General features: G+C 38.8%; 1 protein-coding gene across 3 annotated transcripts in view; it reads right to left on the bottom strand.

Annotated features, from left to right (window-relative positions):
• Nucleotides 1-16,989, bottom strand: part of LOC120425454 (uncharacterized) — a 60,269-nt gene that overhangs the window by 18,143 nt on the left and 25,137 nt on the right. Inside the window, exon 1 of one of the 3 annotated variants that reach the window (XM_039589988.2) lies at nt 26-769. The exons of 1 other annotated variant lie outside the window; for it this stretch is intronic. The gene's annotated coding sequence lies outside the window, so the exon portion shown is untranslated. Of the gene's footprint in view, nt 1-25; nt 770-16,989 lie in introns of those variants that run through there. One more of the 3 variants, XM_039589986.2, reaches the window with a different exon arrangement.

The following is a 16,989-nucleotide window of genomic DNA, read 5'->3' as shown; positions in this document are numbered from 1 at the left end:
CTCGGTGTTGTATAACTACACATACCTTAGCAGATTGTAGAGTACTAGCAGTGCAGAACGGAACTAGACCGGGGTTTTCCTCTTTTATTCGCTAGCTCAGAACACGTTCAGTCGCAAAACGCACCAACCAGAGAACGACGTCAACGACGAGATATATGATTATTTCTTTAAACTTTTATACCCCTGATAATCTTTTTAGGGCGCTCCAATTCGTGCCAGGCTTCGGTTGGATTTCACAGAACACAATCTAAAAAAAATAACAGCCCACACACTCACACTCGTGCTCCGGTTTGAACCTGGGGAGGCTTCAACGATGATTGATAGGAATCGAATCGATCGACGGACTTTGCTGGGTTTCACTCGAGACTGCTGGTGCTTCTGCTGCCGCTGCTCCACCACAGCCGAACCGCACAGTCATTACTAATTTCGAAAGATGTCAGACCAACGTTGCGTTACAAAACCCTATTAACTATAAACTCTTGTACTACACCACAGCAAGCAATACCTATAGCGAGCTATAACCATCCGTGAACTTTTTTAGGCTGCGCTTTCCCATTTGCGCCTGGACGACTCTTCGACGACTCCCCGACGACGACGACGACCACGGCTCCGTTTTCGATCCGACACGGTGCTGTGCTGGCGTAATACTATTACTTTTTAATAATAATAAAATATATCGGAAAAACCGAGCACAACTCCGAGAGCAGCCCGTCCGAGCCGAGCGAAAAACCCCTTCGAATTCGTTCTTAAATCTGGCTTTGTACTCCGGCACTCTTCCTTCCTTCCTTCCTTTCTCAATTTGCTTTTATGTCTTCTCTGAGCTCTGATCCGGTGTGGTGCTACTTTTGCACCAACACATCCGCAAATATTAATGTGCTCCGACGTCGTCGTCAACGGCACACGATACGGATACCAGATACTGGAGGGGTTTGCCAGAAGCGACTAGGCGATACGAGCTGGGGTACGGCACATATTTTCGGGCAAAAAAAATGATGGGACAAATTTGCATGAAGCGCGACAGGGTGGGGAACATAGACGCCCTTGTTCCAAGAGGGATATATTTTATTCAGATTTGTATCGCCTTTTTACACAAATTTGCTTATGATAAGGTTGCTGAACCATCACACTTCATTTAGTTCTTCAAATAACTATCCAAAGTATACAGAAAGGTTTTAAAATGTATTTATGCTTGATAAATTCTATAAATTACAATAAAGTGTCGATGTGACCTGGCAGTGTTGCAAAATTATAAGACATTATGATTAGATTAGAAGAAGTCCGTAAATTCTGTAAACAATTTAAAAAAAAATACAACATGAAAAGTTCAATAGAATGAGTGTTGATAGGATCACACCAAACTTAAAGGTAACACCCGTCAACTTGATCACAAAGGTAAACGTAAGACCGAAATAGACCCCCTTCCCCTACTCAAGCAACCCGAAACGACGGCGATTTGGGAGAGACTCGGCGCTGATGGTGTTGCGAGGGAGAGCAAAATCGGGTGCCCATAAAAAAAAATCGAGGAAAACTGCACTGCGACGGCGCAGTCAATGTTTACAATTCATTTAGAAAAGAAAATTTTGAAAACAAACATTTGCAATCGAACCAACACAACAGCATGTTTGGCTGTGTGCGACAGATAGAGAGACTCAGAGTAGCACCGAAATTGGAGAACGTTTTATGCTGCGCCAGAAGGTAGAAGACGATGTGTGGTGTCGATACTTGCGTTTTTTGAGAGATAGAGACCCGAATAAACTTCTCTTCGTGCGAAGATAAAGACCGTAAAAACCGCTGGCACCGATTATACTTGGCTGATTGTACATGATATTTGGCAAAGGTTGGAACTGTGGACAAATTTAGAAGCAGTAGGACTATACTTGAATAAGTTTAAATCAATATTTACTAGAAGGGTGTTATTTTTTCCCAATTCGTTTCAATTCAGTATTCATTATTTACATTCAAAAATATTTTAAACAAAAATATTGAAAAACTTGTACTATTGATTGAGAGTTGTTCGATAAATAATTCATAAAAAACGTGATAAGGAATAATACTCAAAAAATCCAAATCTGCTTACCAAAACGCACTTTACATAACTTTCCGTAAATTTAAGTAAAAATAACAAATGGAACCGTCATACTGTACATCATTGGAAAGTATATCAAAGCCTTATTCATGAGTCATAAACTTGAGAAATGTGGTACAGTCATCCCACATATTCGGAACACCCACAAATTCGGAACACTTTTGTGGTAATTTGTCAATAGGATGCCAAATGCAACTTTTCTGTCGACCCTGCTATTTTTAGGACCTTTATTTGTACATTATCTTGCTATTCCACTTGTAAAAGTAGTACTTTTTCAACAAAAAACTGCATTTCAAAATTATTTTATCCAGAGCAGCAAATACTGCCTCCAAATTGCCTGTTCCATGATTGTGGGATGTTATTGTGCCTCCCACAATTGTGGAACACCTGAATTTAACTGATATTTTCACAAAAAAGTTATCAGACCATTCATAAAACATTACTAAGCATGTGTTTTTTTGGTTTCAGAGTGTGAAGTTAGTATTTTGTAAAAAATATGTACTCCTCGAGAGAAAAAAAAAATGTTTACATCGTAAGAAAAAAGTGTTCCAAATTTGTGGATTTCAAGGGTCAATGTTTTTCTTTAAAAACTTGATATAAAACGTAAAAATGTACAGCCGGTCTATACATCAATCGAAAGATCGCAAGAAAAGCTTTCACATGAAGGTAAAAGCAAATCATTATGTTCAATTAACGATTTTCTATGATTTGTTGAACATTGGCCGATCTGTAAACCGTTCCGAATATGTGGGATGACTGTAATCGTCGTGAAATATCAAATATCAAAAGAGATTTATAGTGCTTTTTAAGGTAAATTTTAACTAAAGTTTGTTCGAGTCCTATTACTGTGCATCGCTAGGTAGGCTTTAGAAAGACTATTCCGTTGAATAATCAATTTTGAAGAACTGGGATATTCAAACTCTTAAAGAAGGGTCATACAAATTGTTCAAAGTTGGAAGTTTTGAATAAATTTCTATCGAATGTCAAAAGAGAAACAAAATTAAAAAAAAAAATTTAAAGACTATTTACTGATTTTTTTGTTTTTAGCTGAATAATTAAACGCCATCAACTCGAATTTAGTATTATGAAGAATCCTCATAGTGTATGATAAGGGTTACATTTTGATAACGAAATCTTTTCAAAAAGATGAAACCAGACAGAATTACAAAAAAGACTGGTGAATAAAGCATTTAAAATGGAGCAGACACTGCATGCTATTCAGCAAATTAAGCTAAACATTGTCTTTACTCAGTAATGAGTCATGGGTTTCCTATTCAGATATAACTTTTGGAAAATTTAATCCTGAAATCATTTAAGCTTTATGATTTTTCAGGAATTAAATCTTATTTTATATTCCTAAAAGACAATTCCATAACAAAATCTAATTGGAATCAAAACTTGATAACGTCCTTCAAAATGTGTCCAAATTATCAACAGTAGGTGTTCAATTTGCACTAAAAAGAGTTCTCAAACCTTTGTGATGGAAGGTCTGTCGCTGTTTCCACACCAGCCCGAACTGTCAAAATTGCTCTTGCCAGATGTTCGAACCACTTTTTTTTATTTTCTGAGCATTTTATGAGCTTTTTTGATCTTTAGTTTTTGTCACAAAGTTTTGTGTACCGTAAACTGGGGTCAATCGGGACACATGGGGCGAGTTGGGACAGCAGTTTTAACCATGTTGGAGCACAATATTTTGATTTTTCTGATTGGTTTCGGTTAGAACAGACTCAGACCAACAAAATGTGTACATCCATTTCCAAATTTAAAAGCTTTAAGTGCTCTAAAAACTGCTGTCCCTATTCAGACTGAAGTCCCAATTCACCCCAGATTACGGTACTGTTTGTGTAAGCTGTTTTTTAAACTTTTGTAGATTTGTGCGGTTCTGTTTGACGATTATTAGAACAATGAAATTGTTTAAATATTTGTTATTTTGTGGGATTTTGTAAAAATGCTTAGCCTTTGCCAAAAGAAAGGAGATTTACTTTTAAAATTATCAAATCAAGATACAACATTTCAAAAGGGCCAAACATTCAATATTACGCCTTTTTGAAATGTTAGTCATGATTTAAAAAAAATGATAATATTTTTTTTCGGAAAGATCGGACAATTTCACGAATGTTTCATATTTTTACATTGAAAATCGGACAATTAGTTGCTGAGATATCAACGTTAGAAAATGGTGGGTTGTTTGGGTGAGACTTACAAAACATAAATTTTCCTGCTTTTTAAACCTTTGCCTGGCAATATCTCAGTAACTAAAGGTCGTATCAACAAATTTCAAAAAAGCAAAATATAGAGAATTTTACGCAGCTTTTCAAAAATATTTTTTTCAAAGGTGGGCAAACATGTGCACTAATTTAAAAAAAAATGAAAAACTGCGACTATTTAAAAAAAAATCCTAAATATGGCTATATCTTGAAAACGGTGCACTTTATGAAAATTTCACTACACGGAGAAAAAAGAGTTCCCAAAATCGCGAACAAGCGTTCATGAAAATGGGAACCACGAACAAAGTGTTCAAATGCCATGGTACGTTTTTCAAAATCGTACCATGGGATTTAAACACTTTGTTCGTGGTTCCCATATTCATGAATGCTTGTTCACGATTTTGGGAACTCTTTTTTCTCCGTGTAGAGTACTTTTTGATTGCAAATTTAATTTTACATCGAAAAATGAAGTTGAAAAATTTTCGCCACCAATATTTTGATTTTTTGAAAAAATTAGTGTTGATTCGAAAATTCATAACTCGGTCAAAGATTTTTTGCAAAACCTGGAAATTTCTGCAAAGTTGGCATTTTATGTCCCCTAAAACATATAAAAAAAAATTAAAAATAGTGTTTTTTTTTTTGCAAATTAAGTTTTAGTGACAAAAAGTTAAATTAAAAATCACCAATTTTTTTAACCATGTATCATTTTTTTTTCAGTGTAGTCCTTATCCACACCTACAACTTTTCCAAAGACACCAAATCGATAAAAAAATTTGCTTCAAAAGATACAGATTTTTTAATTTTCATAAATCATTTTTGTATGGACAGCAGCCAAATTTGTATGTAAAATTATATGGACAAACTAATGATGCAAAATGGCTTCTTTGGGCATACCGAAGGCACCAAAAAAGTTTCAGCCGGATTAAAAAATACAAAAAAAAATCGAATGACCGAAATCTCAGAGAATTGTTCTTCTATTTTGCCAATGTATGGTAGATTTGGGCTCCCTGAACACGCACCAACCTACATAATTGAATTTTAGTGGATTCTCTACCAAAACATAAATTGTAAATTTCTTAGCTGGCGAATTTCCATACTTCATACATTTTTTTTCTTCCTCACACATGGATTTATATATATTTGATGGCATTCTGAAAATCTGATAAGCATAAACATTTATTCGAATGCAAGCAAGCCAACAACCATCAATATGTAGAAGCTTCGAAGTATTTTTTTTTAACTGAGTATGTTGCTTTTGAAAGAAAAATAAAGAAAAATGGTCAAGAATTTTGTTCAATGTTAATCACTTAAAATTAGGTAAGGATAAAAACTGACTAATGTCGAGTCTTTGAATAAGTAGGTCAATGTCTAAGCAAAACCCTTCTAAATAGAATTTCCCTGAATCGTTTATGATAACGAAATTTTTACCAATTTCCACGCATTTGCTGGCACCATCCAGCAGCCCAGCATCACGTATAAAAGGGGGCTGCTAACTATAATGTACGTCATCCCACCACCACGATTCAGCCGGTCTGTGTGCAATAATATCGTGTGCCATGACAAAACGTGGTCCCGATGAGGACACATCGTACATGCGGTTGGTGGCTGGCTGGAGGTCGGGTCGACCCACCGCGAGGGAATCGCCTGGCAGGGGCACAGGCAGGCTGGAGATAATGCTGGAATATGGCTCTCTCGGGAGGTGGTCCTTTCGACCGTCGTAGTCGTTCCGATATGTATACGACAGTGTGAGAGTGGGGGGGAATTATGGCAGAACTCGAAAAAAGCACGGATAGTAATCACGTTACGACGGAAAAGTGTGTCCTAAAACTCCAACGATCCTCGTCGACCACTTTTGTACGCGGTGTACGTGTGCGATGAAAATGTCCGAAACGAGCGAGAAAAGTTGTCTCACTTTGCATTCACCTCTGCATTGGGAGGGTAGTTTGCCAATAGTTGAACCGAAGCAACGGAGTTTTCCCTACAAGGTTCAAGTCCTGTTCAGAATTTGGTCGAACCAGGCCTGTTACTATGTGCACACATACACCAACACACATACATATTGGGTCAAATTTTATTAGAATCGACGTTTCCTAATAATCTACTAACTCGACACTTTTATGGTTTATTCAATGCATTATGGAATTGCGCACATTTGCGGGTCTAGTTGCCTGGTTGCTGCTGCTCCTGCTGCTGATGCGAAATAAAAATAGAAGAACGCGAACGTGGTGGTGGTTTTGCTTGTGAATTGTTCACGAAGCCCCAGCTGGCCCACAGAGACAGCAGGGAGAGAGATGGGCACAAGGACGGTTTCGGCACGAGCGAGCGGGCGCTCAAGTTCTGTGAACGTGTTCATCAATAAAAACAATCGAATAGTGTTTACCATGCAACGAGCAGTACCCTTTTACCCAGGCAGAAGCAGCGTGGCGTGTGCAAGGAGAATGGACAAACATGAACGATGAAATCATTCCATTTTCGTGTTTCAGAAAGTAATTTTGCCTTTTTTAGGATGAATTGCATTCAAAAAGTTTTAATTAAAGTTTATTGGACTCCACAATTATAATTGCAGATCTGCACTTTTTTCACGAGGGTGCGCATGGTTGCGAAATTTATAATTTTATTTACTGGTAGGAAATTCACTAAAATTTAATTCTGTCGATTGGAGCGTGTTCAGGAAGCCACGAAACTAAAGTGTTTACTGCCATCAACTTCAAAAATGGATAAGTTGTGCACTCAGCGTAAAAAATCGTGAAATCGAAAGCTGTGTTGTGTTACACTTCGTAACAAAAAACTATAAAAAAAAATCGAGGGGGTAAAAGATCCATTTCATTCCTATCAAGGAGCGGCAGGATAATATAAAAAAATTATATCTTTTATAAAAAAGTAAATAACTGCTTTGGAATTGCTTACTTTTGAAAAAATGCAGAAACTCACAGCAATTATTTAAACAATTCGCTTTAAAAATTAAAGAATGCATAAACTAACAGAAATTATACAAAACTATAAGGTGAAAAAAGAACTGCTCATATTTGAGAGAATTCAAAAACTCTCAGAAATAATATAAATTATTTTCTTTAAATAACCAAAAATGCAAAAAATCACTAAAATAATTTAAAATTATATGCTGAAAATTCAATGTTGTTGTTGTTTATTTGATTAACGTAACTTTAACCTTTATAATGTTATTCGTCAATTGAAAATTAATCGAACCTCTTATGTTTTAAAGAATGCAAAACCCACAGAATCAATAAAGATTATTCGCTTTAAAAATACTAAGAATGCAAAAATTCACAAAATTTATTAAAAATTATACGGCTCTTGTTCTAAAGAATGCGCTGGGGACAGGCCAATTCTCAAAAAATGGGCTGATATTTGGCATGAGAGTCCCTATGGGGATCCTCTACTAGGGGAACCTCGGTTTGCCTGATTCTGAGAACTTTTTTGTTTGGATGAAACACCCTAATGCACATACTCACAGAAATAAGACAAATATATGCTGAAAATTTAAAGAACTGCTCATGTTTGAAAGTGGCAGTGCGTGGTCGAATGGTTACGCTGTCCGCTTTGTAAGCAGATGATTCTGGGTTCGATTCCCATCTGCTGCAACCTTCCATCGGATGAGGAAGTAAAATGTTGGTCCCGGCCTTGGTTGTTAGGCCGTTAAGTCATTCCAGGTGTAGGAGTCGTCTCCATGTCATAAGTACAAACAACACACCAAACCAAGCCTACTCCGGTGGAATCGCTGGCGGCGGTTGCACTCGCAGTCCGAAGGTCGTCAGTTCAAACACTGGGGTGAAAGGTTCCTTGGAGTAGAAAGAGGTTTGGGTGCTCTCCCCATTCAAGCCTTCTGACTCCACTTCTGACTTCGAGCAGAAACTTGCAATAGAGACCACAAAAGACCCGGGGGTCGTTAATGTGGATGGTTTGATTTTGATTCATGTTTGAAAGAATGCAAAAACTAACAGAAATTATAAAACTTACAGGAAAAACAAAACCCTAAAACTTTTGTACTTCTACAAGTTAATATGAGAATAAAAAGATGAATGGTTATAATTCATTATATCTGGAGTTTTTTTTTGAAAAGGTTCAATAAACCAAATTTCCAGTTTTTGCTTTTTGGGCGTTTTTGAAACCGCCTTGAGTCAGGGGTATTAAAAAACACCCAAAAAGCAAAAACTGAAAATTTGGTTTATTGGACCTTTCAAAAAAAAAAAAAAAAAAAAAAAAACTCCAGATATGCATTAATAAACTATGTGTCCATTTTATATTGTTTTGTACGATATTTAGTTAACAACTCGGCGAAACGTCCGTTCGGCGAAACGTCCCATTCGGCGAAACGACATTCGGCAAAATGTCCCGCACCCGTTGAAGAGATCACGATTTCATGAACAGAATTCATATAATCATGAATCGAATTCATGCAGTTATCGAAAAAATAATGTTATCTCGAATTTTTTTTTGTAGGTAATCGTGAATAATTGAAACAACAAAATACAAGCCATGGTGCCAGCATTTAAATGAAAAAAGTGTTTTAAAATGCATTTTACATTTCTCCAGTTGTTTTGAAATCATTACACAGCAAAAAATGCACATCACCTTCGTCAAAATAAACACTTAATATTACACACTGCATGTACAATTTTTGCAAACTCAAAAAAAAAAGTTGCTACCGACGGGATTCAAACCCAGCACCAACAGTAAGGACTGGCGCCTTAGCCCGCTCGGGCATCAGACCGATGTAAAGCTGTATGGATAAACGCATATATGAGCTTGTCATTTCGGTCAAGTAGGTTTTCCATACTGATGGGCTACATATTTCAGGGTGTAAAATCACATAAAATTGCATAAAATAGTGCAATATTTATTTTTCACTCAGGCCTTTTACACGCAAAATCAGAATCTGTCATAGTGGATTTGCTACAAAAAATTTTACCTTTCAAAACGGTCGTTGCAGCAAGCCCAGATATCATTTTTGCTCGTGTGTAAACATGTCAGGGTCCAGAGTTCTCACCAACTCATATAATGCTGGCGCGTCCCGAGCAACACTTCAGAGAGAAGAATATGTTGAGGCTCTGTCCCTCTGACAATTCACAATCGCGGTGGTAGCGTATCGGATCAACAACCAAAAAGTTGATGATTCAATCCTCATTCTGTTACGTCTTTATTTTTCTGCAATACAGTGAATCCTCTTTTTACGCGGTGGCGTTGCGCTTTTTATTTCGTCGATTTCTGCGTTTTGCGTTTTGTGGATCTGAACAAAACCTACAAAATGCTTTTAAAAGATTGCCAAAATGTTTCGTCGTTCAAGAGAAATCGACGAAACAAAAAGCGTTACGCCACCGCGTAAAAAAAGGTTTTACGATAATAAGACTTTCTAGGCCCAGTGAAAAAATAATAATAATTTAACCCACTCGTCACAGTGTCCTGATGCAAACAATGATCGGGCTCGAGCTGTCACAGCCCTTCGAAGTATGTTGGATGACATATCGGGTGGTCAGTAAAAAAACAAAACCTTTCAAATACCTTTCTAAAAATGTATAGCATTACGGCCTTTCTTACAAAAACCAATCTTGCGAACTTTAGTCAAAATCGTTTTTTTAGCATATCTTTTGAAGTACTTTACTAAACATAATGGTATTAAAATATGACCAATGGGACCTGTAGACGGATCTAAAAACACAGATCCGGACAAAATCGGTCAAGCCAGTTTCGAAAAAAGTGAGTGAGAAAAAAATCTACGACCATCCACACACATTTGCTCAGAATTTGATTCTGAGTCGATAGGTATACGCGAAGGTGGGTCTACAAGGCCTATTTAAGAAGTTCAGTTTCGAGTGATTTTATAGCCTTTCCTCAGTGAGGTGAGGAAGGCAAAAAAGAAAACATTTGGATTTTAATAATTTGATTCAGTATTTCATAATACTTTTTGGTTCCTTCGAGATAAACTCTCGGAAATTCTTCTTGAATTATGTGAATGAATTATGGAATTAATTCTCAACTTCACGATTGTTTTACGCGTTTACATTATTTCTTGTACGAGAAAGTCAGTCAATGAGGTCCAATTAGAGAATTTACGAGTGATTGCAACGAAGGTAGGAAGTCTTAAATAGTCTACGACTGGCATCAATCTTTGGTTTATAATATTTTGCTCCAGCCATCCTGCGATTCTTAAATGGATGAGATAATTCATAAAGTTACCTTTGAAACACTAAAAGGTAAAAATATTACAATATCCAAGAACATATCATTACTGTTATTTGAAACACATTTGGAAGAACAGACAATTCGCCTAAAACTTAATAGATTTCAAGCCGAATTATATCTTTGACAAATGGATTCTCGCCATGCTATCGTTATTCAAAAATGAGTGAAAATGAATCAACAAAAATCCCGAAAAAAAAACTATTTCGAATGAAAAACTGCGCAGCAGGAGAAACCTCCTTTTGCTGGGTGCAGACACCGCGCCCAATCGGCATCGTTTTTCATTCGACCACCAATAACTGATGATGCTAGCTTATCGAATTACAAGAATTTATTGTTTGGATTTTTGCTTCCACCAAAGAGTGCTGGTCAGCCATCGTCGTCGTCGTCGTCCGGTGAAGTCAGCATATATTTGAAAGTGGTTGAACCAAAAACACCAAACTTGGGCGGGAGGAGTGAAAAAAAAGCTGAGCGGTGTTGATTAGAGGGCTTATGCCAAACTCTGGTACCAATTATCAGCACCGAAATTAGATTAGAAGCCAAGCCTGGAAAGAATTTAATCTACACCGTCGTCGTCATCATCATCATCGCCGTCGGACTCGGACGATAATGGCCGAGTTTTGAGCCATCAGGCAGAATAATCATCTCTGCTTAAACAGCTCCCGGGAGTCGAGTGTGTGGAGCGCCGAGACATGGCCGATGGCGTGTTGAGTTTGTTGTGAGGAAAAAAAATGCCAATAACACAGAAAACAATGCCTCGAAGGGATTCACCTCCGGGTTGTGCTCCGGCTGGCCAGGCAACGCGGGGACTTTTGCAGGAGGTTGGTGCATGGGATGCGAACATTCGTAGTTCACTGCCAGCACAGCGCAGAGCGACGGCCAGGACGGTGTGCCTCGGGATGGATCTGCGCAGCATTCGATTTGAACTTTTTGGCCTACGCAAATCTTTTCGTGGGATTCCTCACTTGGGAAAGAATATAAAATCACTCGAAGATGAGCTTCCTTCCAGAAAATTGACGCTCAATTAATAAATGGATTTTGACCGTATTGATCTCATTCGATCCGTCTTGTGACCCCAAAATACTCTATTCAAATTATCAACTTCAATTGAGTTCTTGAAAAGTTTTGTAAAAAACGATTTTGGAAAAAGACCGGAAGATTGCGAAAAGGGTTGTTTTTGTACGGAAGGCCGTCAATGAAGATCCGATAACCCTATCAAAACTGATGTGTGTGTGTGTGTGTGTGGTCCAATCCAATACCCGCTAACCGGTAGCGAAATTATGGGAAAGTATAATTTGTATCAGACTGTGTACATGTCGAATGCTGATACAGCTTATCTCAGACCCGGGTATTAGGTGGTGATAGCCCTCGCGCTGCTTCCAACGACCCATTTCAGAATGACAGAGCTCCTTGCGGTCCAATTCCGAGGTCGCTGGGCATTGTTTGGCCCCGCCTAAACATAGAAGCAAGCATCTGAAGGAAACTCGATCTATATTTAGACTTCCAATCCCCTCAGGCAAATCAGGGATCAGCGCGTATTTAATAATATGAGAAGAAGAGATAACATGTTTCATCACTACGGATCAATTCACTGCTAGATTGTAAACCTTCTGATGGCCGACTGCTTAGCGTCCCAGACCACCACCAATCCAAAGGTGTGAGTTCGAATCCCAACTGATTCATTTTAGTTTTTATTCATATTCAAATTCCTGATTCCAAATTTCAAAGGCACCGACCGGGATTTGATCCCTGAACCTTCTGCTTGGGAGACAGAAGCCGTAACCATTAGGCCACGGAGCCGGTTATAACCCTATCAAAACTGATGTGCATTTAAAATCTGACCAATGCCATGTTATCATAGGTAAAAAATAGGGCTTATTGAATTACATTGATATAACCTTATTTTTACCAAAAAATTGTAAATTGTAAAACTGGTACCAATTTTAGTGAAAAAATATCTGAGAAATTACTATAACTTGAAAACGATGCACTTTCTCAAAAAATTGTAACAGTAAAAATTTTAAGTTATTTTATATTGCAAATTTTTATGACTTAGTTTTCATTTTATTTTTTTGCAAAAAATCAAATTTATATCGCTTGTACCAGCTTTTGCAGCATCCTAAAAACACACTTTATATTACCCACTGCATGTACAATTTTTGTAAGCACAAGTAAGTTGCATCCGACGGGATTAATACCCAGCACCAACAGTAGTGAGTGGCGCCTTAGCCCGCTCGGCCATCAGACCGTGATATACTTGACATTTCAATTAAGTAGGTTTCCCATACTGATGGGCTACATATTTTAGGGTGTAATTTTATATAGAATTTCGTTTGTTTGTTTAGATTCGATCGTAGCAATCGTGGTGTGCGGACGCGAAAACTTTCCGCTGTCACAGTTTTTCTCGGGCTTCAATAATTTTTGATGAAAAGTTGTAAAAGTTATGTGTTTCAAACGAATAGTTTTCGGCGGAAATTTTAAAAATCTTGATGGAACGCAGTGCTGATGGTGCTGGAGAAGGGCGGTTGAATCGAGGACGTGGCTCGTTCCGGGTCGGTTGCGGAACTGGCATGGAACGCGGTAGCTGTCGAGCATTCCCCAAAGACCAGGATGGTGGGTTCGACCGGGAAGTGCAAAATTATCGGTCATCGATCACCGGTCCCTGTCAAGGTAAACATCCCGCGTACAAAAGGGAATCGGAACCGAGGGCCATGGATTAGTTCACTGGCACCGGTTAATGTGGAACGCAGTCGCCGCAAGGAGGTTCAGTTGCTGCAGCGACAGAAGCTTGAAAAAATCCTACAAAAGAAGGACGACGGAGCGGATTACGAGTGGAGCGATGACAAGCGGAAGCTGCTCAAGCGGGAACCGGCCTTTTTGAGCGGGTTCCAGCCCCCGTTTTACGAAGACGATTGAAGATAAGCTGGTTTTGAAGAATTTGTTGACTGGTGAGCTCGTACTTTTTATAAGACCACAATTCTTTATTTTTTTCTGACATATATACACATCATTCAAGACAAAACCGGTAAAGTGTTTTACAAGGAGCAGCCGTGGCTGACTGGTTACGGTGTTCGCTTTGCGAATGATCCTGGGTTCGATGCCCATCTGCTCCCAACGAGAAAGTTTAAGACTTAAAAATACTTGAAATTCTTTAATATGAACGAAAAAATCAAAGTCGCTCGGGTGGGGTTCGATCCCCCGTCCTTTGTATTGGTAAGCAAAAATGCTAACCACTACGCCATCACGGCTGCTTGGTGAGCTATGACTGGAATAAGGAATACTGTTACTACCACCTATATACGCGCTGGGCCTTTGTCCACTTGGCAAGGGTTCGGAAGTTCTAAATAACGTTTGAATCCGATTGGTCCAAACGTTCTTCAGGGCGGGGCTTGTCGATTCAAGCTGAGGTACCTCGCGCACGGCTAGCCTGCGTAGAAATGGGTCACCGAAGCTCGGCAGAGCTAACACCATCCAAATGCCTATGCGAGTTATTTGCATGTGTAGAATGTAAAAATTCTAAAATACATGGAAACATCTAAATTTGTAGGAAGCGAACGCGTGGTCCCGTTTGATTGGTTGCACACACACACACACACACACAGAATTTCGTTTCTTTGTTTAGGGACCATCCATAAACCACGTGGACACCTTAGTTGTTGTTGTTGTTTTACTTTGCGAGTTTTAAATAACATGGCTATTCCGCTGAGCAAAAGTATCTCAATATGACATATTTTTTTCTCGACAATCACGTTTTAGACGAGTTTTGAGGATGCTATATCTTCTTTTAGGAGCAAGTTCCAGATCCCAGCAATAATTTTCTGAAAAATAGTAAAGTTTATCAACTTTATGTTTTGTCCATGAAATTTTGTCCGCTGAATCAAAAACTGCCTTTGGAAATGAGCCATAGTCTTTTAAAGCAGAAACCGAATATATGACGGTTTCTTTGGTTTTGTATGATCTGAGTTCCACAGTGGTCCATATTGATCCGAAATCCGTAACAAAATTAAGTTTTGGAGCTTTGCTGTCTTTGGAAGATATGTTGCAGATGGAAAAGAGCAACTTTGGGTTTGATTGAAAATGAGCGTGGTTCACAAAAAGAGTGTTTCAGAAAATCAAACATTTCATGAATTTTCGTGGGATTTTTTCTCTTCTCGAAAGTTTGGCAACTTTGTCCAAGAGATCAACATTTTATCTCGCAAACTGTGTCCTTTACGATTGAGTTTTATTTAAAAAATCCAGTTTTTTAAACGAAGCAATTAAGAGTAATGTTTTAAAGAATAGTGACAGCACTTACATTTTGGAAAAAATTAACTAGAACTTTTTGATCAAAAGTTACAGCTATTATAAGGTAAAAAACAATTAAAAAAAAGTAAATATCTCACGCAAGCCAATTTGTGTACATAAAAAAAACGAAGTTAACTTTATAGCTGACGGCCACTATTGCTAGTACCAACCACTAAAGTCTTCCTTTTATCTACAAGGACTTCGCCGCCCTGGGCTCCTAAGTGTATGAGAGTATGGCACGGAGCGACGGCGCCGAATACCCATATTTACACAAAGAATTTTAGATCGCCCGCCGCGGGATTCGAACCGGTAACCTCTGGATTGTGAGTCCAGTGCGCGGTCCGATTGATCCACACAGGCGGGACTAATTGTACACATCAGGTTGCATTTTAATGAGAAGATGTAGCACTGACAACGCTGATGTAAAACAAGTTTGCTATTGCGCGTATTCCCGAAAAGGACACGCGGCATACCAGCCTCGAAACGACGCGCCGCACTTTCGCACTGCGCGCTGTCAAATTCCATACTGTGCGTTTTGTTTTTGTTGATCTTCTTATTAGAATTGCATGGCATTGTTGCCGGGAATGTTTTTTATTGCACCAAAAGTGCAGAAAATCGCTGGCAACAGTGTCTGCGACACATTCTGAAATGCCGCGCGACGTGTACCTTCTAGAGAAACGGACAATACTAAGAGAGGGGGTCATAATGTATCGTAGAAATTACTAAAATTTTGTGTAACGTAACGCAAATGTTTCATGTATATTTTCCTTATTATTTGTAACGAAGGGGAAGAAATCTGGAGTTTTTTTTGAAAAGGTCCAATAAACCAAATTTTCAGTTTTTGCTTTTTGGGTGTTTTTTGATACCCCTGACTCAAGGCGGTTAAAAAAACACCCAAAAAGCAAAAACTGGAAATTTGGTTTATTGGACCTTTTATAAAAAAAAAAACTCGAGAAATGTGGCTTAAGATATAAGACACATTTGAACAGCAACTGAAGAGAAGAGAGTGTTACAAGTTACTAGGGACATTAGATGTCTGAGAACCTTGGTTTGGGTGTAAAGACCATCAACTTAGGGACTAGACATTTTCACTGAAAGCTTTCTCAGAGAAATGTCCTCTCCCGACACACCGTGCAACACAGACAGTCAGACAGTGGCTTCGGTGAAACAAATTTGCGCTCGAGCCCGAGAACAGCACTTTTATCGTTTTCTCACCGTACATAATCATCGGCGCTTTTCAGCTCTTCATCATAATCATCATTCCTCCCATCATCATCACACGTCTGTAATCATCAGTGTTATGACGGCCATTATCGCCGAGGCGCGGTGGACGCAGGATGTGCTGGCTGCTGCTGCGGCTGCGGAGTTGCTGATGATGATTTCGATGAATATTTGATGGCCGGACATTTCGGCTGCTGCTTTCTTATTTGTTGCTGAATTTTGCATGTGGGTTGCATTAAAAGCGATATGTTGAAAGGATTTTGGTATAACGGATTCTGTATTTGGCAGAAAATTTACATGATTTCATATTGAAAAGAGATCTTTAAGTGGTTCTTTTGGGATCTACAGGGTTCGGGATTTGACAGTCATATAATTCGCTTATGTTTAAAAAATCTGCAATACATTTCTTTGTAATTTGATTTGGAACACAATCAGATGAAATCTTCATTAAACCAAAGTTTTCAAAGAAACTACACCAGATTACCAATACATTCGAGGAAGTCTTCGAACGTGTTCTATATCGGGGAACCAATTACTCGATACTCTTTCATTCAACTTTTATCGATAATTACATCAAAATCATCATCGTCATCGTCGTCGCCGTCATCACAGCCGGGGTACCATCCCATCCCGCCGGTAATGGAACAGAGCTCTCGTAAGTCGAGCCGTCATGCCACCACGTCGTACCTTCTTCTCGGGTGTGGAAGGAACGACAGATGTTCCGAGAAAATTTATTGTTGATATTTCAGCCGAGACCCGGAGCGAGTGAGTGCGAGTTTCTCAAGAGTCTGGGGGCTTCGCGTTAGACTTGAAAGTTTTCTTCGGAAACCTTGTGAGAAGTTTCGGTGGTTGTGCGAACGGACTACAAATACAACCTACCACACCGAAACCAGCCAGGAAGAGAGGTCCCGGCTGCTCTCGAAATCCATTCCATGACCCGACGAACGACGGACGGGACGGTTTTGGCGCTGAGCTGGTGTGTTATTATCATCG

The sequence above is a fragment of the Culex pipiens genome, chromosome 2 (genome assembly GCF_016801865.2).
Source record: "Culex pipiens pallens isolate TS chromosome 2, TS_CPP_V2, whole genome shotgun sequence".
In the NCBI taxonomy this organism is placed as follows: Eukaryota; Metazoa; Arthropoda; class Insecta; order Diptera; family Culicidae; genus Culex; species Culex pipiens.
Note: the sequence above shows the minus strand (reverse complement) of the source record. Positions and strands in the feature narration are given on the sequence as shown.